At 30.5% G+C, this 13628-nt stretch overlaps 2 long non-coding RNA genes across 4 annotated transcripts; one reads left to right on the top strand and one right to left on the bottom strand.

Moving 5' to 3' along the window:
• Positions 1-232: 232 nt before the first annotated feature.
• LOC144840460 (uncharacterized) lies at positions 233-10045 on the bottom strand. Of its 2 annotated transcripts, none has more exons than XR_013611919.1 (3): positions 9957-10045; positions 9195-9757; positions 233-243 (listed from the first exon to the last, which is right to left on the bottom strand). It is a non-coding gene; the product is annotated as an uncharacterized LOC144840460 (long non-coding RNA). The 2 variants fall into 2 exon arrangements; XR_013611918.1 differs by lacking the exon at positions 233-243 and adding an exon at positions 8649-8952 and having other exon boundaries at positions 9261-9757.
• Positions 10046-10176: 131 nt separating this feature from the next.
• LOC144840459 (uncharacterized) lies at positions 10177-12177 on the top strand. 2 transcript variants are annotated; one of them, XR_013611917.1, is made up of 4 exons: positions 10178-10368; positions 10899-11029; positions 11395-11490; positions 12048-12177. It is a non-coding gene; the product is annotated as an uncharacterized LOC144840459 (long non-coding RNA). The 2 variants fall into 2 exon arrangements; XR_013611916.1 differs by lacking the exon at positions 10899-11029 and having other exon boundaries at positions 10177-10368.
• The last annotated feature ends 1451 nt before the right edge of the window (positions 12178-13628 follow it).

Raw genomic sequence — 13628 nt, 5'->3', positions numbered from 1 at the left:
GTTTGCGAAAATATTATGTTGACTGTTAAGTTGATTCACTATAAGAAGATGAAATATTAGTCTTGTTCGCTTTCTGTTGACTTAAATATTTAGTGAAAATGAAAAATATTGTTTTCAACACATGGGAGTTATATAATATATTAGTCATTTATGATCGTCAAATTAATAATCTGGTTTTTACAGATATCAATAGTGAGCAGCAAAACAACAAAATGGTAGGGCTTCAAAACAAAGGAAATAGCCCTCAGGGGAGATTTAAGTGAGTTAAAATCAGGAAATGATTCAGGTTTCTGCTGTTCTGAGAGCTAACCTGGCTTGCTAGACAGCCTGGCGCCACGTCAGCCATTGACGTTACCTCGGCTGTCAAGCACAAGTGAAGAGGTACCCTAAGCCAATCTAGGCCAATCATGACACGAATAGCACAAGTTGTCTTAAGGCGGGTATTTCCTGCAATTGAGATCATAGGAAGGCTATTGTTCGGGATTACCTGGGTGATATTTATATGGCTTATGTGAAAGGTTGTTAAGGATTGTCCCTAGAGAGGGGACATGACTAAGGGATTTCCTGCTGGTTCGGGTCGTAGGAGCAGTCAGATACCTGAACCCAGGCCAGGACACCGATCATTAATGATTACGTCAAAATGTATTGTAATGACATCCCAGTTCAAATTTTGAACCATTCTGATTAGAAATCAATGAGGGCTACCAACAGCTGGTATCATTTGCATAATTTCTAATTCAAAGCAAAATTGTTAAATACTATTTGTAACGTTCAAGTATAATGCAAAATTCAATTATAATAAACGTAATAAATTATATTTGTAACAGAACAAAACACAGAAAAATAAAGTTGGGTACACTTAAAAAACAACTCTAACTTTTCCCTTGTCGAAGAAATTACCGGTTACACAAACTCCATTGTTATTAGAAAGATTTCCTTGGTGGAAATACCATGTTTATTACTTCTTATTACATGGCCAAGTTAATAGTTGTTGCGCTACACTAACTTCCGCGAACAATTTTGTTTTTGTGATTTTATCTTACCCTTGCCGATTGAATCTTACTACCTACAGCAAGAAAAAAAACACATACTTCGACAGCCTCATCGGTAATACATATAAATGTTTTATATCTTTGTACGAATAAATGTAGTAGGCCTGCTTATTTCAACGACCCAAAAAAATAGGATGCACTATAGTAACAGCGTCTACAATATCACCTTTTAAAATCATAATTGGTATTTTTCCATTTCATTTATGTGAACATACCTTTGGAAAATATAATTAGGAGGTGGAGACGTATATTGCAAAAGACAGACATTTTCAAGCTACTGAAAATATGTTTTAAAGAGTAATTGACAGATTTTGAAGCTACTGAAAATATGTTAATTTAAAATAACTGATTTTGAACAAAAATTTCTTTTTGTTTTTAGGCCTATTTATATTCGTTACCATACATTGTATTCAATCAAACCAGGGAGCTGAACAACTTTGAAACCACTGATGTATAATGTTCTTAGTAAAAGATTTATTCAACAGTTGGAATATTAATCTGTCAATAAATCATTGTACACCTGAGAAACTCAGGTGAATAAAACCAATAAATCGGCTGAATGATCGCCGTTTACAAGGACAATTGAGTAATCCTCAATATAAGGTATTTAATGATGATGTAGCTAGCAGACGATGTAGTGGGTGCATGGTGGTGGGTGTGTGGCCCATGATTAAGCCACCAGCTATCCACCATCTTAAATGATTAAACTGATAATTAAAAGACAAGAGGTCCTACTGTTTCTTGAACAGGATTTTGAACATTCAGATTCACTTACTCATCATGTTTCAGGATTTGTGGTCGAAGACAATTTCAAAATAATTTAGATCTTTCAATCTATCATACAAAATATATGTACTGTATATGCTTTGTTGCAAACTTAGCTAAACCAGGGAAGAGTGAACATACATCCAAATGCTATTCTGCTTTTGTTTTAATGTCATTTTACGCTTCAACCTTAGCGAACTTTTTGTTATAAAGTTGTATGCAAAATAATGTGTAAAAAAATCTCGAAAAAACTCGGTTTCGTTATTTTGTTATGTTTAGTCAGATATATTAAAATTATAGTAATGGCATAAAATGTTTACTATTGGGTGGTATTTATAAATCTGCAAAATAGGTTTTGTGTTTTTTCATCAACTCTATTTTTTACTCTGTATTATGCTTAATTAAATTCAAATAAAATAATTCATTTCACAGGAACAACATAATGACTTAAGCATGTGTTACTAAGAATGTTTCAAAACGTCACAAAATGGGCGAGGCATGTTTTGAACTTTAATGTTCATTAATAGGTACAGGTAGATGTAGCCATCAATCACCTGCCGCTATCTTTTCATAGCAACGAGCATAACATGACAACACGAATCAACGTTAAATTCCCATTACCTCATTTTAGATTAAGAATAAGAAAAAAAATCAAAAAGGTTCACGTTTGTTTAAAAACAAAAATAGAAAATATGGCCTATAACAATGTCAACTATTCAAATCAACTTGGTTGACGAATCATCCGACTATCGAATGTGATTGGTTGAATATTTGAGTTTCGCGTATCATAGGCCTATCTTTTCTTATCTTATGTTGGATCGATACAGTGAATAAAGGTGGTTGGACTGCGAGGAGGGGGAGGGATAAAAATGTGGCCCACCCAAGCAGAATAGCTAATCTCCTTGTCCACGGAGGTCCTGTTTTACCAACATGCTCTGACTAACTGACCACAAACGACAAAAATCACTTTCGATGATCTGACTTTAGTTCTTCTTACAAATGGTAATCGATTTACTTGTAAATATTGGGATTTTTTGTACTCACTACAAAGCAAAAACTGACCGCCGGTTCATCATCCGGTCCATCATTTTCCGTCATCAAAGTACCTGCCGATCACCTGTATTCAAACCTGTTCACCATAATGTCTTAATTGCTTCAATGTGTTCATTGCAACCTTTCAATATTTTATCCTAACTTTATACTTGGAGCTATTTATTACACCGTAGAACTTTATCTTGATCATGATACAATTAATAACGACTATTTTGTATTAATAAGTCATTCATGTTTCTATTGAAAACATTGTAATAACAAATATTGTTACATTTTACGTCGGGGATCTGAATTTTGTAATAAGGCCGCGGTTGATCATCAAACTTCAATTCAGTTTTTAGTTGTTTTTTGTATTGTGTTATATTATATGTGAATTAAGACAAGAATGCTCATTATGAAACTACGATTAAAAGTTAATGATTATATCATTTTTCCCCTGAATATGACCGTTTTTTTAAGGGCATGTGGCCCTAAAATTTGATGAGAGGGAACACTTTTTATTTGGCCCTAATTTGCAAATTATTCATATGCTATTTGTATGTGATTCCTGAAGTCATTCTGCTCCCTATGTTACTTGTTGTGAATGTACAGCAAATAAAATTAACTAAAATACAGTATATCATATTAAGATGATTTTTTAAGGGCATGTGGCTAAAAAGAAAAACAATTATTTTTTTTTCATTCTGCTCCCTATGTTACTTGTTGTGAATGTACAACAAATGAAATGAACTATAAATACAGTAGGCCTACATTATATTAAGAAAAACTAAATTCCATAAGATATTGCAAACCAATAATAACCAATAATTCTCAATGTAGTTATGAATATGCCATAGTTTATGACGGATTACTGTTTACCAGTGAACCAATAAATTTAATTTGATTCCGTTTTTACATGACCTAATTTCAGATAGGCCTAAGATTGCTGTGTGCAATGAACCATTACGACTCTTAAAACAATAAATAAAAATGTATTATTAGATTGTTGATGATGTCTGATTATTAGGTTGATAACCTTGTCTGGGATATTATTTTTATCAACGCTCATTTGAATTGAACATTAAAAAGTAAATCACTTTTTAACATCCATATGAAGACGTCACTATGAACGTGCTAAAGTGAACTCATCAGCCTTAATTGCACTGTCATCATGTGGTATCAATTGTAATCAAAGACTTCTACAAGGCCTAGAAATATTTTGAATGTCATATCATAGAAATAATATTATAGAGTGTTAGACGAAACGCTGCTGCAACGCCAAATTTAGATGAAATACGACTTGGAACAAGATCTTATATGAAATGAATATTGTAATTGTTTTGTCTTTTTTGTGTTTAATATCAATCAGTCAATCATTTTGCATTATATTCATGTGATTTTGATAAAATGACAACAAATGGTTTACATTAACATAAAAAGTGATTCTTTTTATTTGTTGGGCTTGTTTTTTTAATTATGTTTTGGTCAACATTTTATAAAACATGATATACGACGAAACAAAGCTCTTGGAATAGTGCTATGTTACGTTTTAATTTTAGTCGTAAGCAAATTAAATTGTTTAACATTTTTCTCTCCTGTGTGGTATATCAAAGTATTAGAAAGTGAGTGTTTTTTACAGCGAGATTTTCTATTTTCTAAATGTTTTATCGCAATAATCCATTTCAATAAAACGAAATGCGTTCGTGTTTCAAAGGTGAACGATTACATTGCAAAACTGATGAACTCCTTGTACGGTCCAGAGAAGGAGTCAATCATGACATTTTAATTTTGAAATTTGTTGGTAACTAGACACTCCTAGTAGCCTCTTGATACCAGGTAACGACTAGCTTAAATCGAAGGTAGTTCAATGATCCGAAAAACCTAATTGCTCAGAAATAATTGCAGCGATCATAATTTTTTTATTTTCTTGGTTGTAGTGATTGACTTGGCCGTCCCTCGAGTAAATTCCTTACAAGCCTAGCCTTTGATGATGAGATATCGCGATGACTATTCGCCCCTGAAGCGTCGATGACCACTAATAACTGAAGCTTTTGATCATGATTTAATGTTTCAATCCTGCCGTCTTGCTTTAAAGTTTGTAGCTTTTATCATGCAGTCATACCAGGAGGTACCTCCCTCATACCGTATGACATAATTTACGGTGTGATTATCTAAAATCAATCGATAACTGTATATATTGTCAAATAAAACTCTTTATGTAGGCCTATTGTTGCTTGTTAATTGCTTAGCCTACAACATGCAAATAAACAAGCAAGTAACAACAACAAATCGGCGATACCATGTGAACAAATAATGTCTTCTCTCTGGTGGTACAACAATCAATGCTAGAAATATTTGAAAGAAAAAAAATCGAGGAATATACTCTGGCCTGACTATGACAAACCCATGATAGACATCCACGATTGTTTCCGTTGTCACTGCGGGTGTAAATGTGTTATTTCCCATTACATTATATCTCAGGAACAATTGTGTTTCGTTTGTCGATTTCGGTAAATGAACTTCTACAGAAATTGACAGCTGCGGAAAAAACGAAACCCATGTAAAGGGCAGGTTGATAATCTTTGTAAGAACAATAGTTGTTTGCTCGATGATATACAAAAAAATAGATTAGAAAGGATAAATCATAGTTTAGTTTTGTATGAGGCGCAACTTAATCAAATATTACTGATAGATTATTTGCTAAAACGTGGCGCCTCGTAGTTCTATCATCTAGAAATTTCAGAAAACATAACTGAATATGTGATGGGAATTTTTTAGAGATGCAAACTTAACGGTCTTAAGGATAGTCTACACTAGCACACAATTGTTTGTGAAGTTACCTATAGTGTAGACTCTCATATCATTTACCAAACTTTATCAAACTTTGGTTTGAGAATTTTCAAAGTGCAGACTAATAGACTTTCCAAAACTTTACCAAACTTTTGTCTGCAAAGCGGCGAGTTCGTTCGTGTTTTGCAAATAAAAGTTTTCTAGTTTTCTAAATATGTTAAAATATATCAAATTGTTAATGAATGAATTGCCACTTTTAAATACAATGGCGTTTAATTTGATTATTATACTCAGCTGTGATTGGTATAAACTGTCTAAAGTTAAAAGAACTTTTGCAATATCAGATCCAGTATAATTAGCCTTTATTCGAAACCGTTTTCCGGTGTTTTTGATATGAACCTTTAATGAACTCTCTGCATTTGACAAATTAAAACTTGCTGCTAAATACAGTGTTATAAACAAATTGTGTAACAAAATGTATGGCAAAAACTAAATAAAGTGTTTATTTCTACACACGTGGTTTTATTGACATTTTGTAGTATGACGTTTATAAAAGAGGCGCCAAGCAGTCTAGAGGCAGCTTTCGGGTTTTCCCTTTCAATGGTCTTCCCCAAAACGGATGGAGATTACAAGACTAATTGATTTCTGGTTGTATGTCATGCGTTAACCTCTATCGGTAATTACTTACATATCGTTGAATGTAGAAGCAGTTCTGTGGATTGGCAAGCAATGGAAATGAAATGCACATGTTTTACTTTCCCAGAGGACAAGTTCTATGACTTGAGTACTAACGACCTACGTACAATAATATAAAAATAGTGAAGTTGTCACTATTCTAAACGAAAAATGCACGTCATCATTGCTGCTTTTACTGCGTATACATTGCTACGCGTGATGAGCGCTCCTAATGCAAGGGAGTGAAATGCGGTTTTATAGTTAATAAACGCGTTAAACGCGTTTAAGCTCGGATAGTCACGGATAAACATAAATGCATTGATTTGACAGGACGTAGAAGCTAAACAGGACTTGAATCAATAAATTACAATAACAATGACAAGTTCGGGGATGCAAGTGTGTGTGATTGTGAATACGTTTTCAAATAATATGATTATGGTTACTGTAACAGCTTTGAAACTTTTTGTTTGTGTCAAACTTGAATAAAGATAGATAGAGTTCAGACCCTGAAATTATATTTGAGCGGGGCAAACAATTTTAACGAAAACGACACCTATTTTTAGAAATATTGAAAAATATTACATATGGTTTCAATAAAATTCTGTGTCATTCTTGAAATCTGTAATTACAAGATATTCACCGGATAAAAGTTAGTCGCTTGATTAATTTCATAACTCGTTTATGTCACAAAATCAAATGAATTGCTTAAAAACAAAAAACAGCCATATTGTGCATTGAAATAGAAGTACTATTCTTGAGCATAGGACTACAACAATATAACTTGTTTAATGATTATGATTATTATAGGTCATGATAACTGTGATACGTATCTGTTTGAAGATGACATCATGAATGAATAATTTAAATAGTGATATCAATGCCCACACAGCAAAATTTCAAATTCTTAGCAAGAAAAAAAAATCTTGTTTTAAGATTTATTTCTTGAAATAAGTAATTTTCTTCTTGTCAAGATTTAAAATTACTTAAAACAAGAAAAATTTTACTAAGACAGACAAAGTTTCTCGAATTAAGTCTTGCAATTTTACTTATTTTAAGAAATATTTTACTTAAATTAAGAAGTCATTATAAAACTATCCTTATTAAGATTGTTTTTGCTTAAAACAAGTTGTGCAAATTCTTGAAAATACTTATTTTCAGAAATATTTTACTTAAAATAAGAAAAAATATTGTACTATTTCTATCAAAAATATTTTTGCTTGAATCAAGAATCACGATATTCTTATAAATGCTAATTTTGAGAAATAATTTACTTAAAATAAGATGTCAATATCGTATACTATCCTTATCAAGAATATTTTTGCTTGAATCAAGAATATTTTTGCTTGAATCAAGAATCGCGATATTCTTGTAATACTTATTTTGAGAAATATTTTACTTAAAATAAGAGGTCAATATCATACTATCCTTATCAAGACTATTTTTCTTAAAACAAGAATCGAAATATTCTTGTAAATACTTATTTTGAGAAATATTTTTCTTAAAATAAGATGTTAATATTATACTATCCTTATCAAGAATATTTTTCTTAAATCAAGAATCGCAATATTCTTGAAAATACTTGTTTTGAGAAATATTTTACTTAAAATAAGAAGTCAATTTCACACTACCCTTATCAAGATAATTTTTACTTGAATCAAGATTCGCAATATTCTTTAAAATACTTATTTTGAGAAATGTTTCACTTAAAATAAGAAGTCAATATCATACTATCTTATCAAGACTATTTTTACTTGAATCAAGATTCGCAATATTCTTAAAAATACTTATTTTGAGAAATGTTTCACTTAAAATAAGAAGTCAATATCATACTATCCTATCAAGACTATTTTTGCTTGAATTGAGATTCGCAATATTCTCAAAAATACTTATTTTGAGAAATGTTTCACTTAAAATAAGAAGTCAATATCATACTATCTTATCAAGACTATTTTTGCTTGAATTCAGATTCGCAATAATTTTTAAAATACTTATTTTGAGAAATGCTTTACTTAAAATAGATTGTCAATATCATACTATCTTATCAAGACTATTTTTGCTTGAATTCAGATTCGCAATAATTTTAAAATACTTATTTTGAGAAATGTTTTACTTAAAATAGATTGTCAATATCATACTATCTTATCAAGACTATTTTTGCTTAAATTGAGATTCGCAATATTTAAAAAAAAACTTATTTTGAGAAATGTTTTACTCAACATAAGAAGTCAATATCATACTATCCTATCAAGACTATTTTTGCTTGAATTGAGATTCGCAATATTTAAAAAAATACTTATTTTGAGAAATGTTTTACTTAAAATAGATTGTCAATATCATACTATCTTATCAAGACTGTTTTTGCTTAAATTGAGATTCGCAATATTTTAAAAAATACTTATTTTGAGAAATGTTTTACTCAACATAAGAAGTCATAATAATACTATCCTATCAAGACTATTTTTGCTTGAATCAAGATTTGCAATATTCTTAAAAATACTTATTTTGAGAATGTTTTACTTAAAATAGATTGTCAATATCCTTATATACACACAACTGTAGAGCAGTTAGCACTTCAGTTTCAACTGATGAAAGAATCTGGGTAATCAAGCTGTGCTTTGAATAATGATTGCACTGCAACCTAAAGAAAATAATATTGATTTAATATTTTTTTATAAATATTCAAGTTAATATGCTTAAAAACTAAGTTGTGCTTTAGTTGGGGAGCTATGCAATGTAACAATGAAATTGGTCCAAAAAAATGCAACATAAACTTTTAGAGTGTATAATGCCGGGGGCCTAGAATAGTACCCAAAGTCCTATAGTTACTATAGGTAATAGTCTTGTATAACAGTACCAGCTAGGCCTAGGAAATAGACGTACGTATTTCTCTAATAAAAAATAGTTTAAAATGCATAATTGTTGTAATTTTGAAGTAAAATAGCTTACCTGTGGAATCTTGTTTCTTTCCTTTAATTTTAGTAGAAAGAAAGCAGTATTTTTTTTATACTATTATCTGCTTGTTCATCCTCTAGTTAGTAGGCCTTCTTGCTGAACATCAACAAGATCATTATATTAAATAATCATTAACAGTGAGTAACAATACTAGAATTATCGGTACTATCGTCAGTTGATAAATCATCCCTTTTTTAATTGTTGTTTTCTTCATTAACTTCGTCAGTCTCCGGGTCTAGCTAGGCCTAGTTCTACTTCATCCTCAATTGGCATCCTCGTTTTCTCCAGGCATACTGATGTTACCATCGTCAACTGCAGGAGGTTGCCGATTGTTATACTCGTCTTTAAAATGGCGTCTTATGACATGCTTGTAAAACGAATTGTAAATTCCAAAGCTTGCCGGGCAACCACCAATTCCATATGTTATTCGAAAATTCGGAATATTTCCATGAATTGAATTATAATGCCTTAGCAATAAATATAGAGTAGGCCTAGATAGGCGCGTTAAACGTACAATTCAGCGTACAACAAGTTGAACAAGACCACATTTTCTTCAATGAGGGCTAAGCAACCAGGCTTAGGCCTAGCCTAGCCTAGACCTGTTGTGATTGTATATACAGATTGGGAAATGTGTCATCATGATGGATGGGGAAAATTCCTCCATTATTCATAAATCAACAATCACAATACTGTACCTACTTCGGTTTACTGGCACCAACTTGTCGCATTTTTCGGACTGCCACAAACATGTGTCATTATTTATGTATGTCGTATTACTGTTTGTCCAGACGTTTTATAGATTTGCTTTAACGTTGAGCAGTATAATGACCTTATACATTCTGGGGTAAAGGCCAGCGATAACTTTTTGGATAGTTGAAACAACACTGTGTGGGGTCGATGACCCAGCTAGCTCCCGGATCATGGCCAACGGTTTTTTTTTAAGTAATCATTCAAAATCTAGAGTTTATAAGTAAAAGACACCTTTCATCGCAATTTATATATTCAATGCTTCAATAGTAAGATTAGTCTAATATAATGTCGAAGGAAGACGTTTTGTCGAAGATCCGAGAAATAGATGATGAAGTGGCCAACATTTTAACAGGTTCGTCAATAATAATTAGGCCTAGGCCTAGGCCTATATTTTAATAATATTTTTTTTTAATCTACCACTGCCAGCAGTCTAGGCCTAACCTAGGCCTAGGCGGCTAGGCTCCCTTCCTAGTTAGTTGGTCTAGCCTACTATGCCTGTACTGACAGGAGGTGTATAGGTATAGCTTAGCATTTTAGTTCAGACATTGACAGAGAGGACAAATATTGTCGGACCTAGGCTATTTCAGCTAGGTATATGGCCTAATATTAATAATAAATAATAGACTATAATGTAACAGTTATTTTGTAATGTAGCCATGAAATATCTACGAAGGATTTGTTTTAAGGTAGATGTATATGAATAACTAAGTGTTTAATTATATTGTATTTGTTTTGCCATTATTTCAATTAATGCCCTCATATTTATATACACATATTCCAATGAGAAATATAATGACATTTAAAAAAACCATTGTACTGCATAACTAAAATTGTTATATCAAATTTCTTTTTAAAAAAAACGTTATTTAAATTATTTTTTAGATAATTGAAGAAGTTCGAGGAACCAAAAACAAAAGAAAGCTTTTTAAAAAAGTGCTTAGCAAATTTGTCCGAAGAAGTGAATAATATAGTTTATTTTGGTATTTCAAAAAGAAACACCAGTCCTCCATCTGGTAAGTACAGTGTATGTTGTTATGCCTTTATCTATTCATAAATAGTTTTATAATGGTAATGAGGAAAATACGTGTACATATTGTGTACGTATTTAACAGCTTGGTTTCACCGTTCAAGCTAGTGTCATGCACTCCTCCCTTTAACAACTAAAATTAAATAAATGACTTATGAATAATAATTTTTGACAGATTAATGCTCTCCTGGCCAGCCCACCCTTTCCCCTTCCTTTTACCTTGACTACCTACAAAACTGTAGGCTACATTAACAATTTGAGCTATATCAAGTTTATGTCCGTACATTATTCCACTCATTTATTAATTTAAATAAATTTATATAATGTTTTCAATTTGTTATTTTTGTTTAGGTTCAAAGATAACCCATATATTGTCAAATCTGTCAAACATATTTGTTGGGAAAAAATCGTCAAAAAAAGTCTGCCGACCTTGTAGACAACCTGAAGGTATTTAGTGTTTTTAAAATTTAAAATAATATTATGTACATTAAAAAAAAAGTTGTCTTTAGTTGAAAAGTGTTTTTTAAAAATCAAATTTATCGTAGCTTAAAATTTGAGGTATATGTTTACAATAATTTATTAAAATCAAACAATTAAACAAAATTTACATTTAATTGTATGATTGTTATTATAAACATATTGATACGGAATAAAAGCATCAATCAGGATTGAGCACCGTTTTGCATATTGTCTTCCTAAATAGTAATATTAAAAATAAATTTAGACCCTAATTATTTAACTAAAAATAAGAATAATAGATATACAGCCAGGCCTTTCTTTGGGATCGGTATAAACAGGCAACGTTTGTAATTAAAAAATTCAAATGCATATTCCACCCACCCTTATGTCTTATAATGTAAAATTCTTCTTACCACTGTTCTAATATTGCGTCATGTTTTTGTGTTTACCGCCCCAGATATAGGACTCTAAAAACCATACCGTACCCAATTACAGTAATAGTTTTATAAATACTAAAACTATTATTAATCTCTTTTCATGTTTAGGAACATGAATGAAGATCCAGCAACCTGGTCTTCACGCCGATCAGGCAATATGCCGGTATTGCTTTTGGACACAGAAATGGCCTACATTAAAGTTGAGCAAACAATTCTAACTACAATGGAGAAAGCAAAATTAGATGAGGCTCTAGTTACTCTCCTCTCCACTTTTTACCTTCTGGATTTCGATTATCCAAAATGACAAGAAGTAGGCCTCACTATCCTTCAACAGTTAGTGATTGGTGATGAAGAGACACCTGTACACTTGGCAAAGGCTGTTGAAGCATCATTAATAGACATTAGTAAATTTAAAGACACCTAATAGTTTAAAGCCCAGGTGCGGGAGAAGAATTTTACGAAATTTGTATTTGACCATTTTAATGTTTTTAAGTTTTCTTTTGATGGCATTTAATTATTAATAAAAACAAGTTTTTTTTAAAGAAGTTGTATATATTATTGTACCTAATGTCATATTTGTACGTAAATTGTAGTTCTTAATGAAAATAACAGTATTGTTAATATTATGTTTTATAACATTCTTGAATTTATTTGTTTAAGTAAAATATTACTTAAAATGAGTATTCATTTATCGTTCTTAAATTAATTTTTAATGATTTATATTTTATAGAATTCTTGTTTCAGGCAATTTTTTTCCCAATATAAGTAAGAATTTATGAATTTTAAACAAGAATTCTACAAATAAAAATCGGAATATTCTTACTTATTTTAAGAAATATCTTGCTTTAAACAAGAATTCAACAAATAAAAATCGGAATATTCTTACTTATTTTAAGAAATATCTTGCTTGAAACAAGAATTCTACAAATAAAAATCGGAATATTCTTACTTATTTTAAGAAATATCTTGCTTGAAACAAGAATTCAACAAATAAAAATCGGAATATTCTTACTTATTTTAAGAAATATCTTGCTTAAAACAAGAATTCTAAAAAATACAAATCGGAATATTCTTACTTATTTTAAGAAATATCTTGCTTAAAACAAGAATTCTAAAAAATACAAATCGGAATATTCTTACTTATTTTAAGAAATATATTGCTTGAAACAAGAATTCTACAAATAAAAATCGGAACATTCTTACTTATTTTAAGAAATATATTGCTTGAAACAAGAATACTAAAAATACAAATCGGAATATTCTTACTTATTTTAAGAAAAATATTGCTTGAAACAAGAATTCTACAAATAAAAATCGGAATATTCTTACTTATTTTAAGAAATATATTGCTTGAAACAAGAATACTAAAAATAAAAATCGGAATATTCTTACTTATTTTAAGGAAAATTTTGCTTAAAACAAGAATTCTAGAAAATACAAATCGGAATATTCTTGCTTATTTTAAGAAATATACTGCTTGAAACAAGAATTCAAAAAATACAAATCGGAATATTCTTACTTATTTTAAGAATAATATTGCTTGAAACAAGAATTCAAAAAATACAAATCGGAATATTCTTACTTATTTTAAGAAAAATATTGCTTGAAATAAGAATTAAAAAAATACAAATGGGAATATTCTTACTTATTTTAAGAAATATATTGCTTGAAACAAGAATTCTATAAAAT

This window comes from Antedon bifida, chromosome 4 (genome assembly GCF_963402885.1).
Source record: "Antedon bifida chromosome 4, ecAntBifi1.1, whole genome shotgun sequence".
In the NCBI taxonomy this organism is placed as follows: Eukaryota; Metazoa; Echinodermata; class Crinoidea; order Comatulida; family Antedonidae; genus Antedon; species Antedon bifida.
This window is presented reverse-complemented; position numbering and strand designations above follow the sequence as displayed.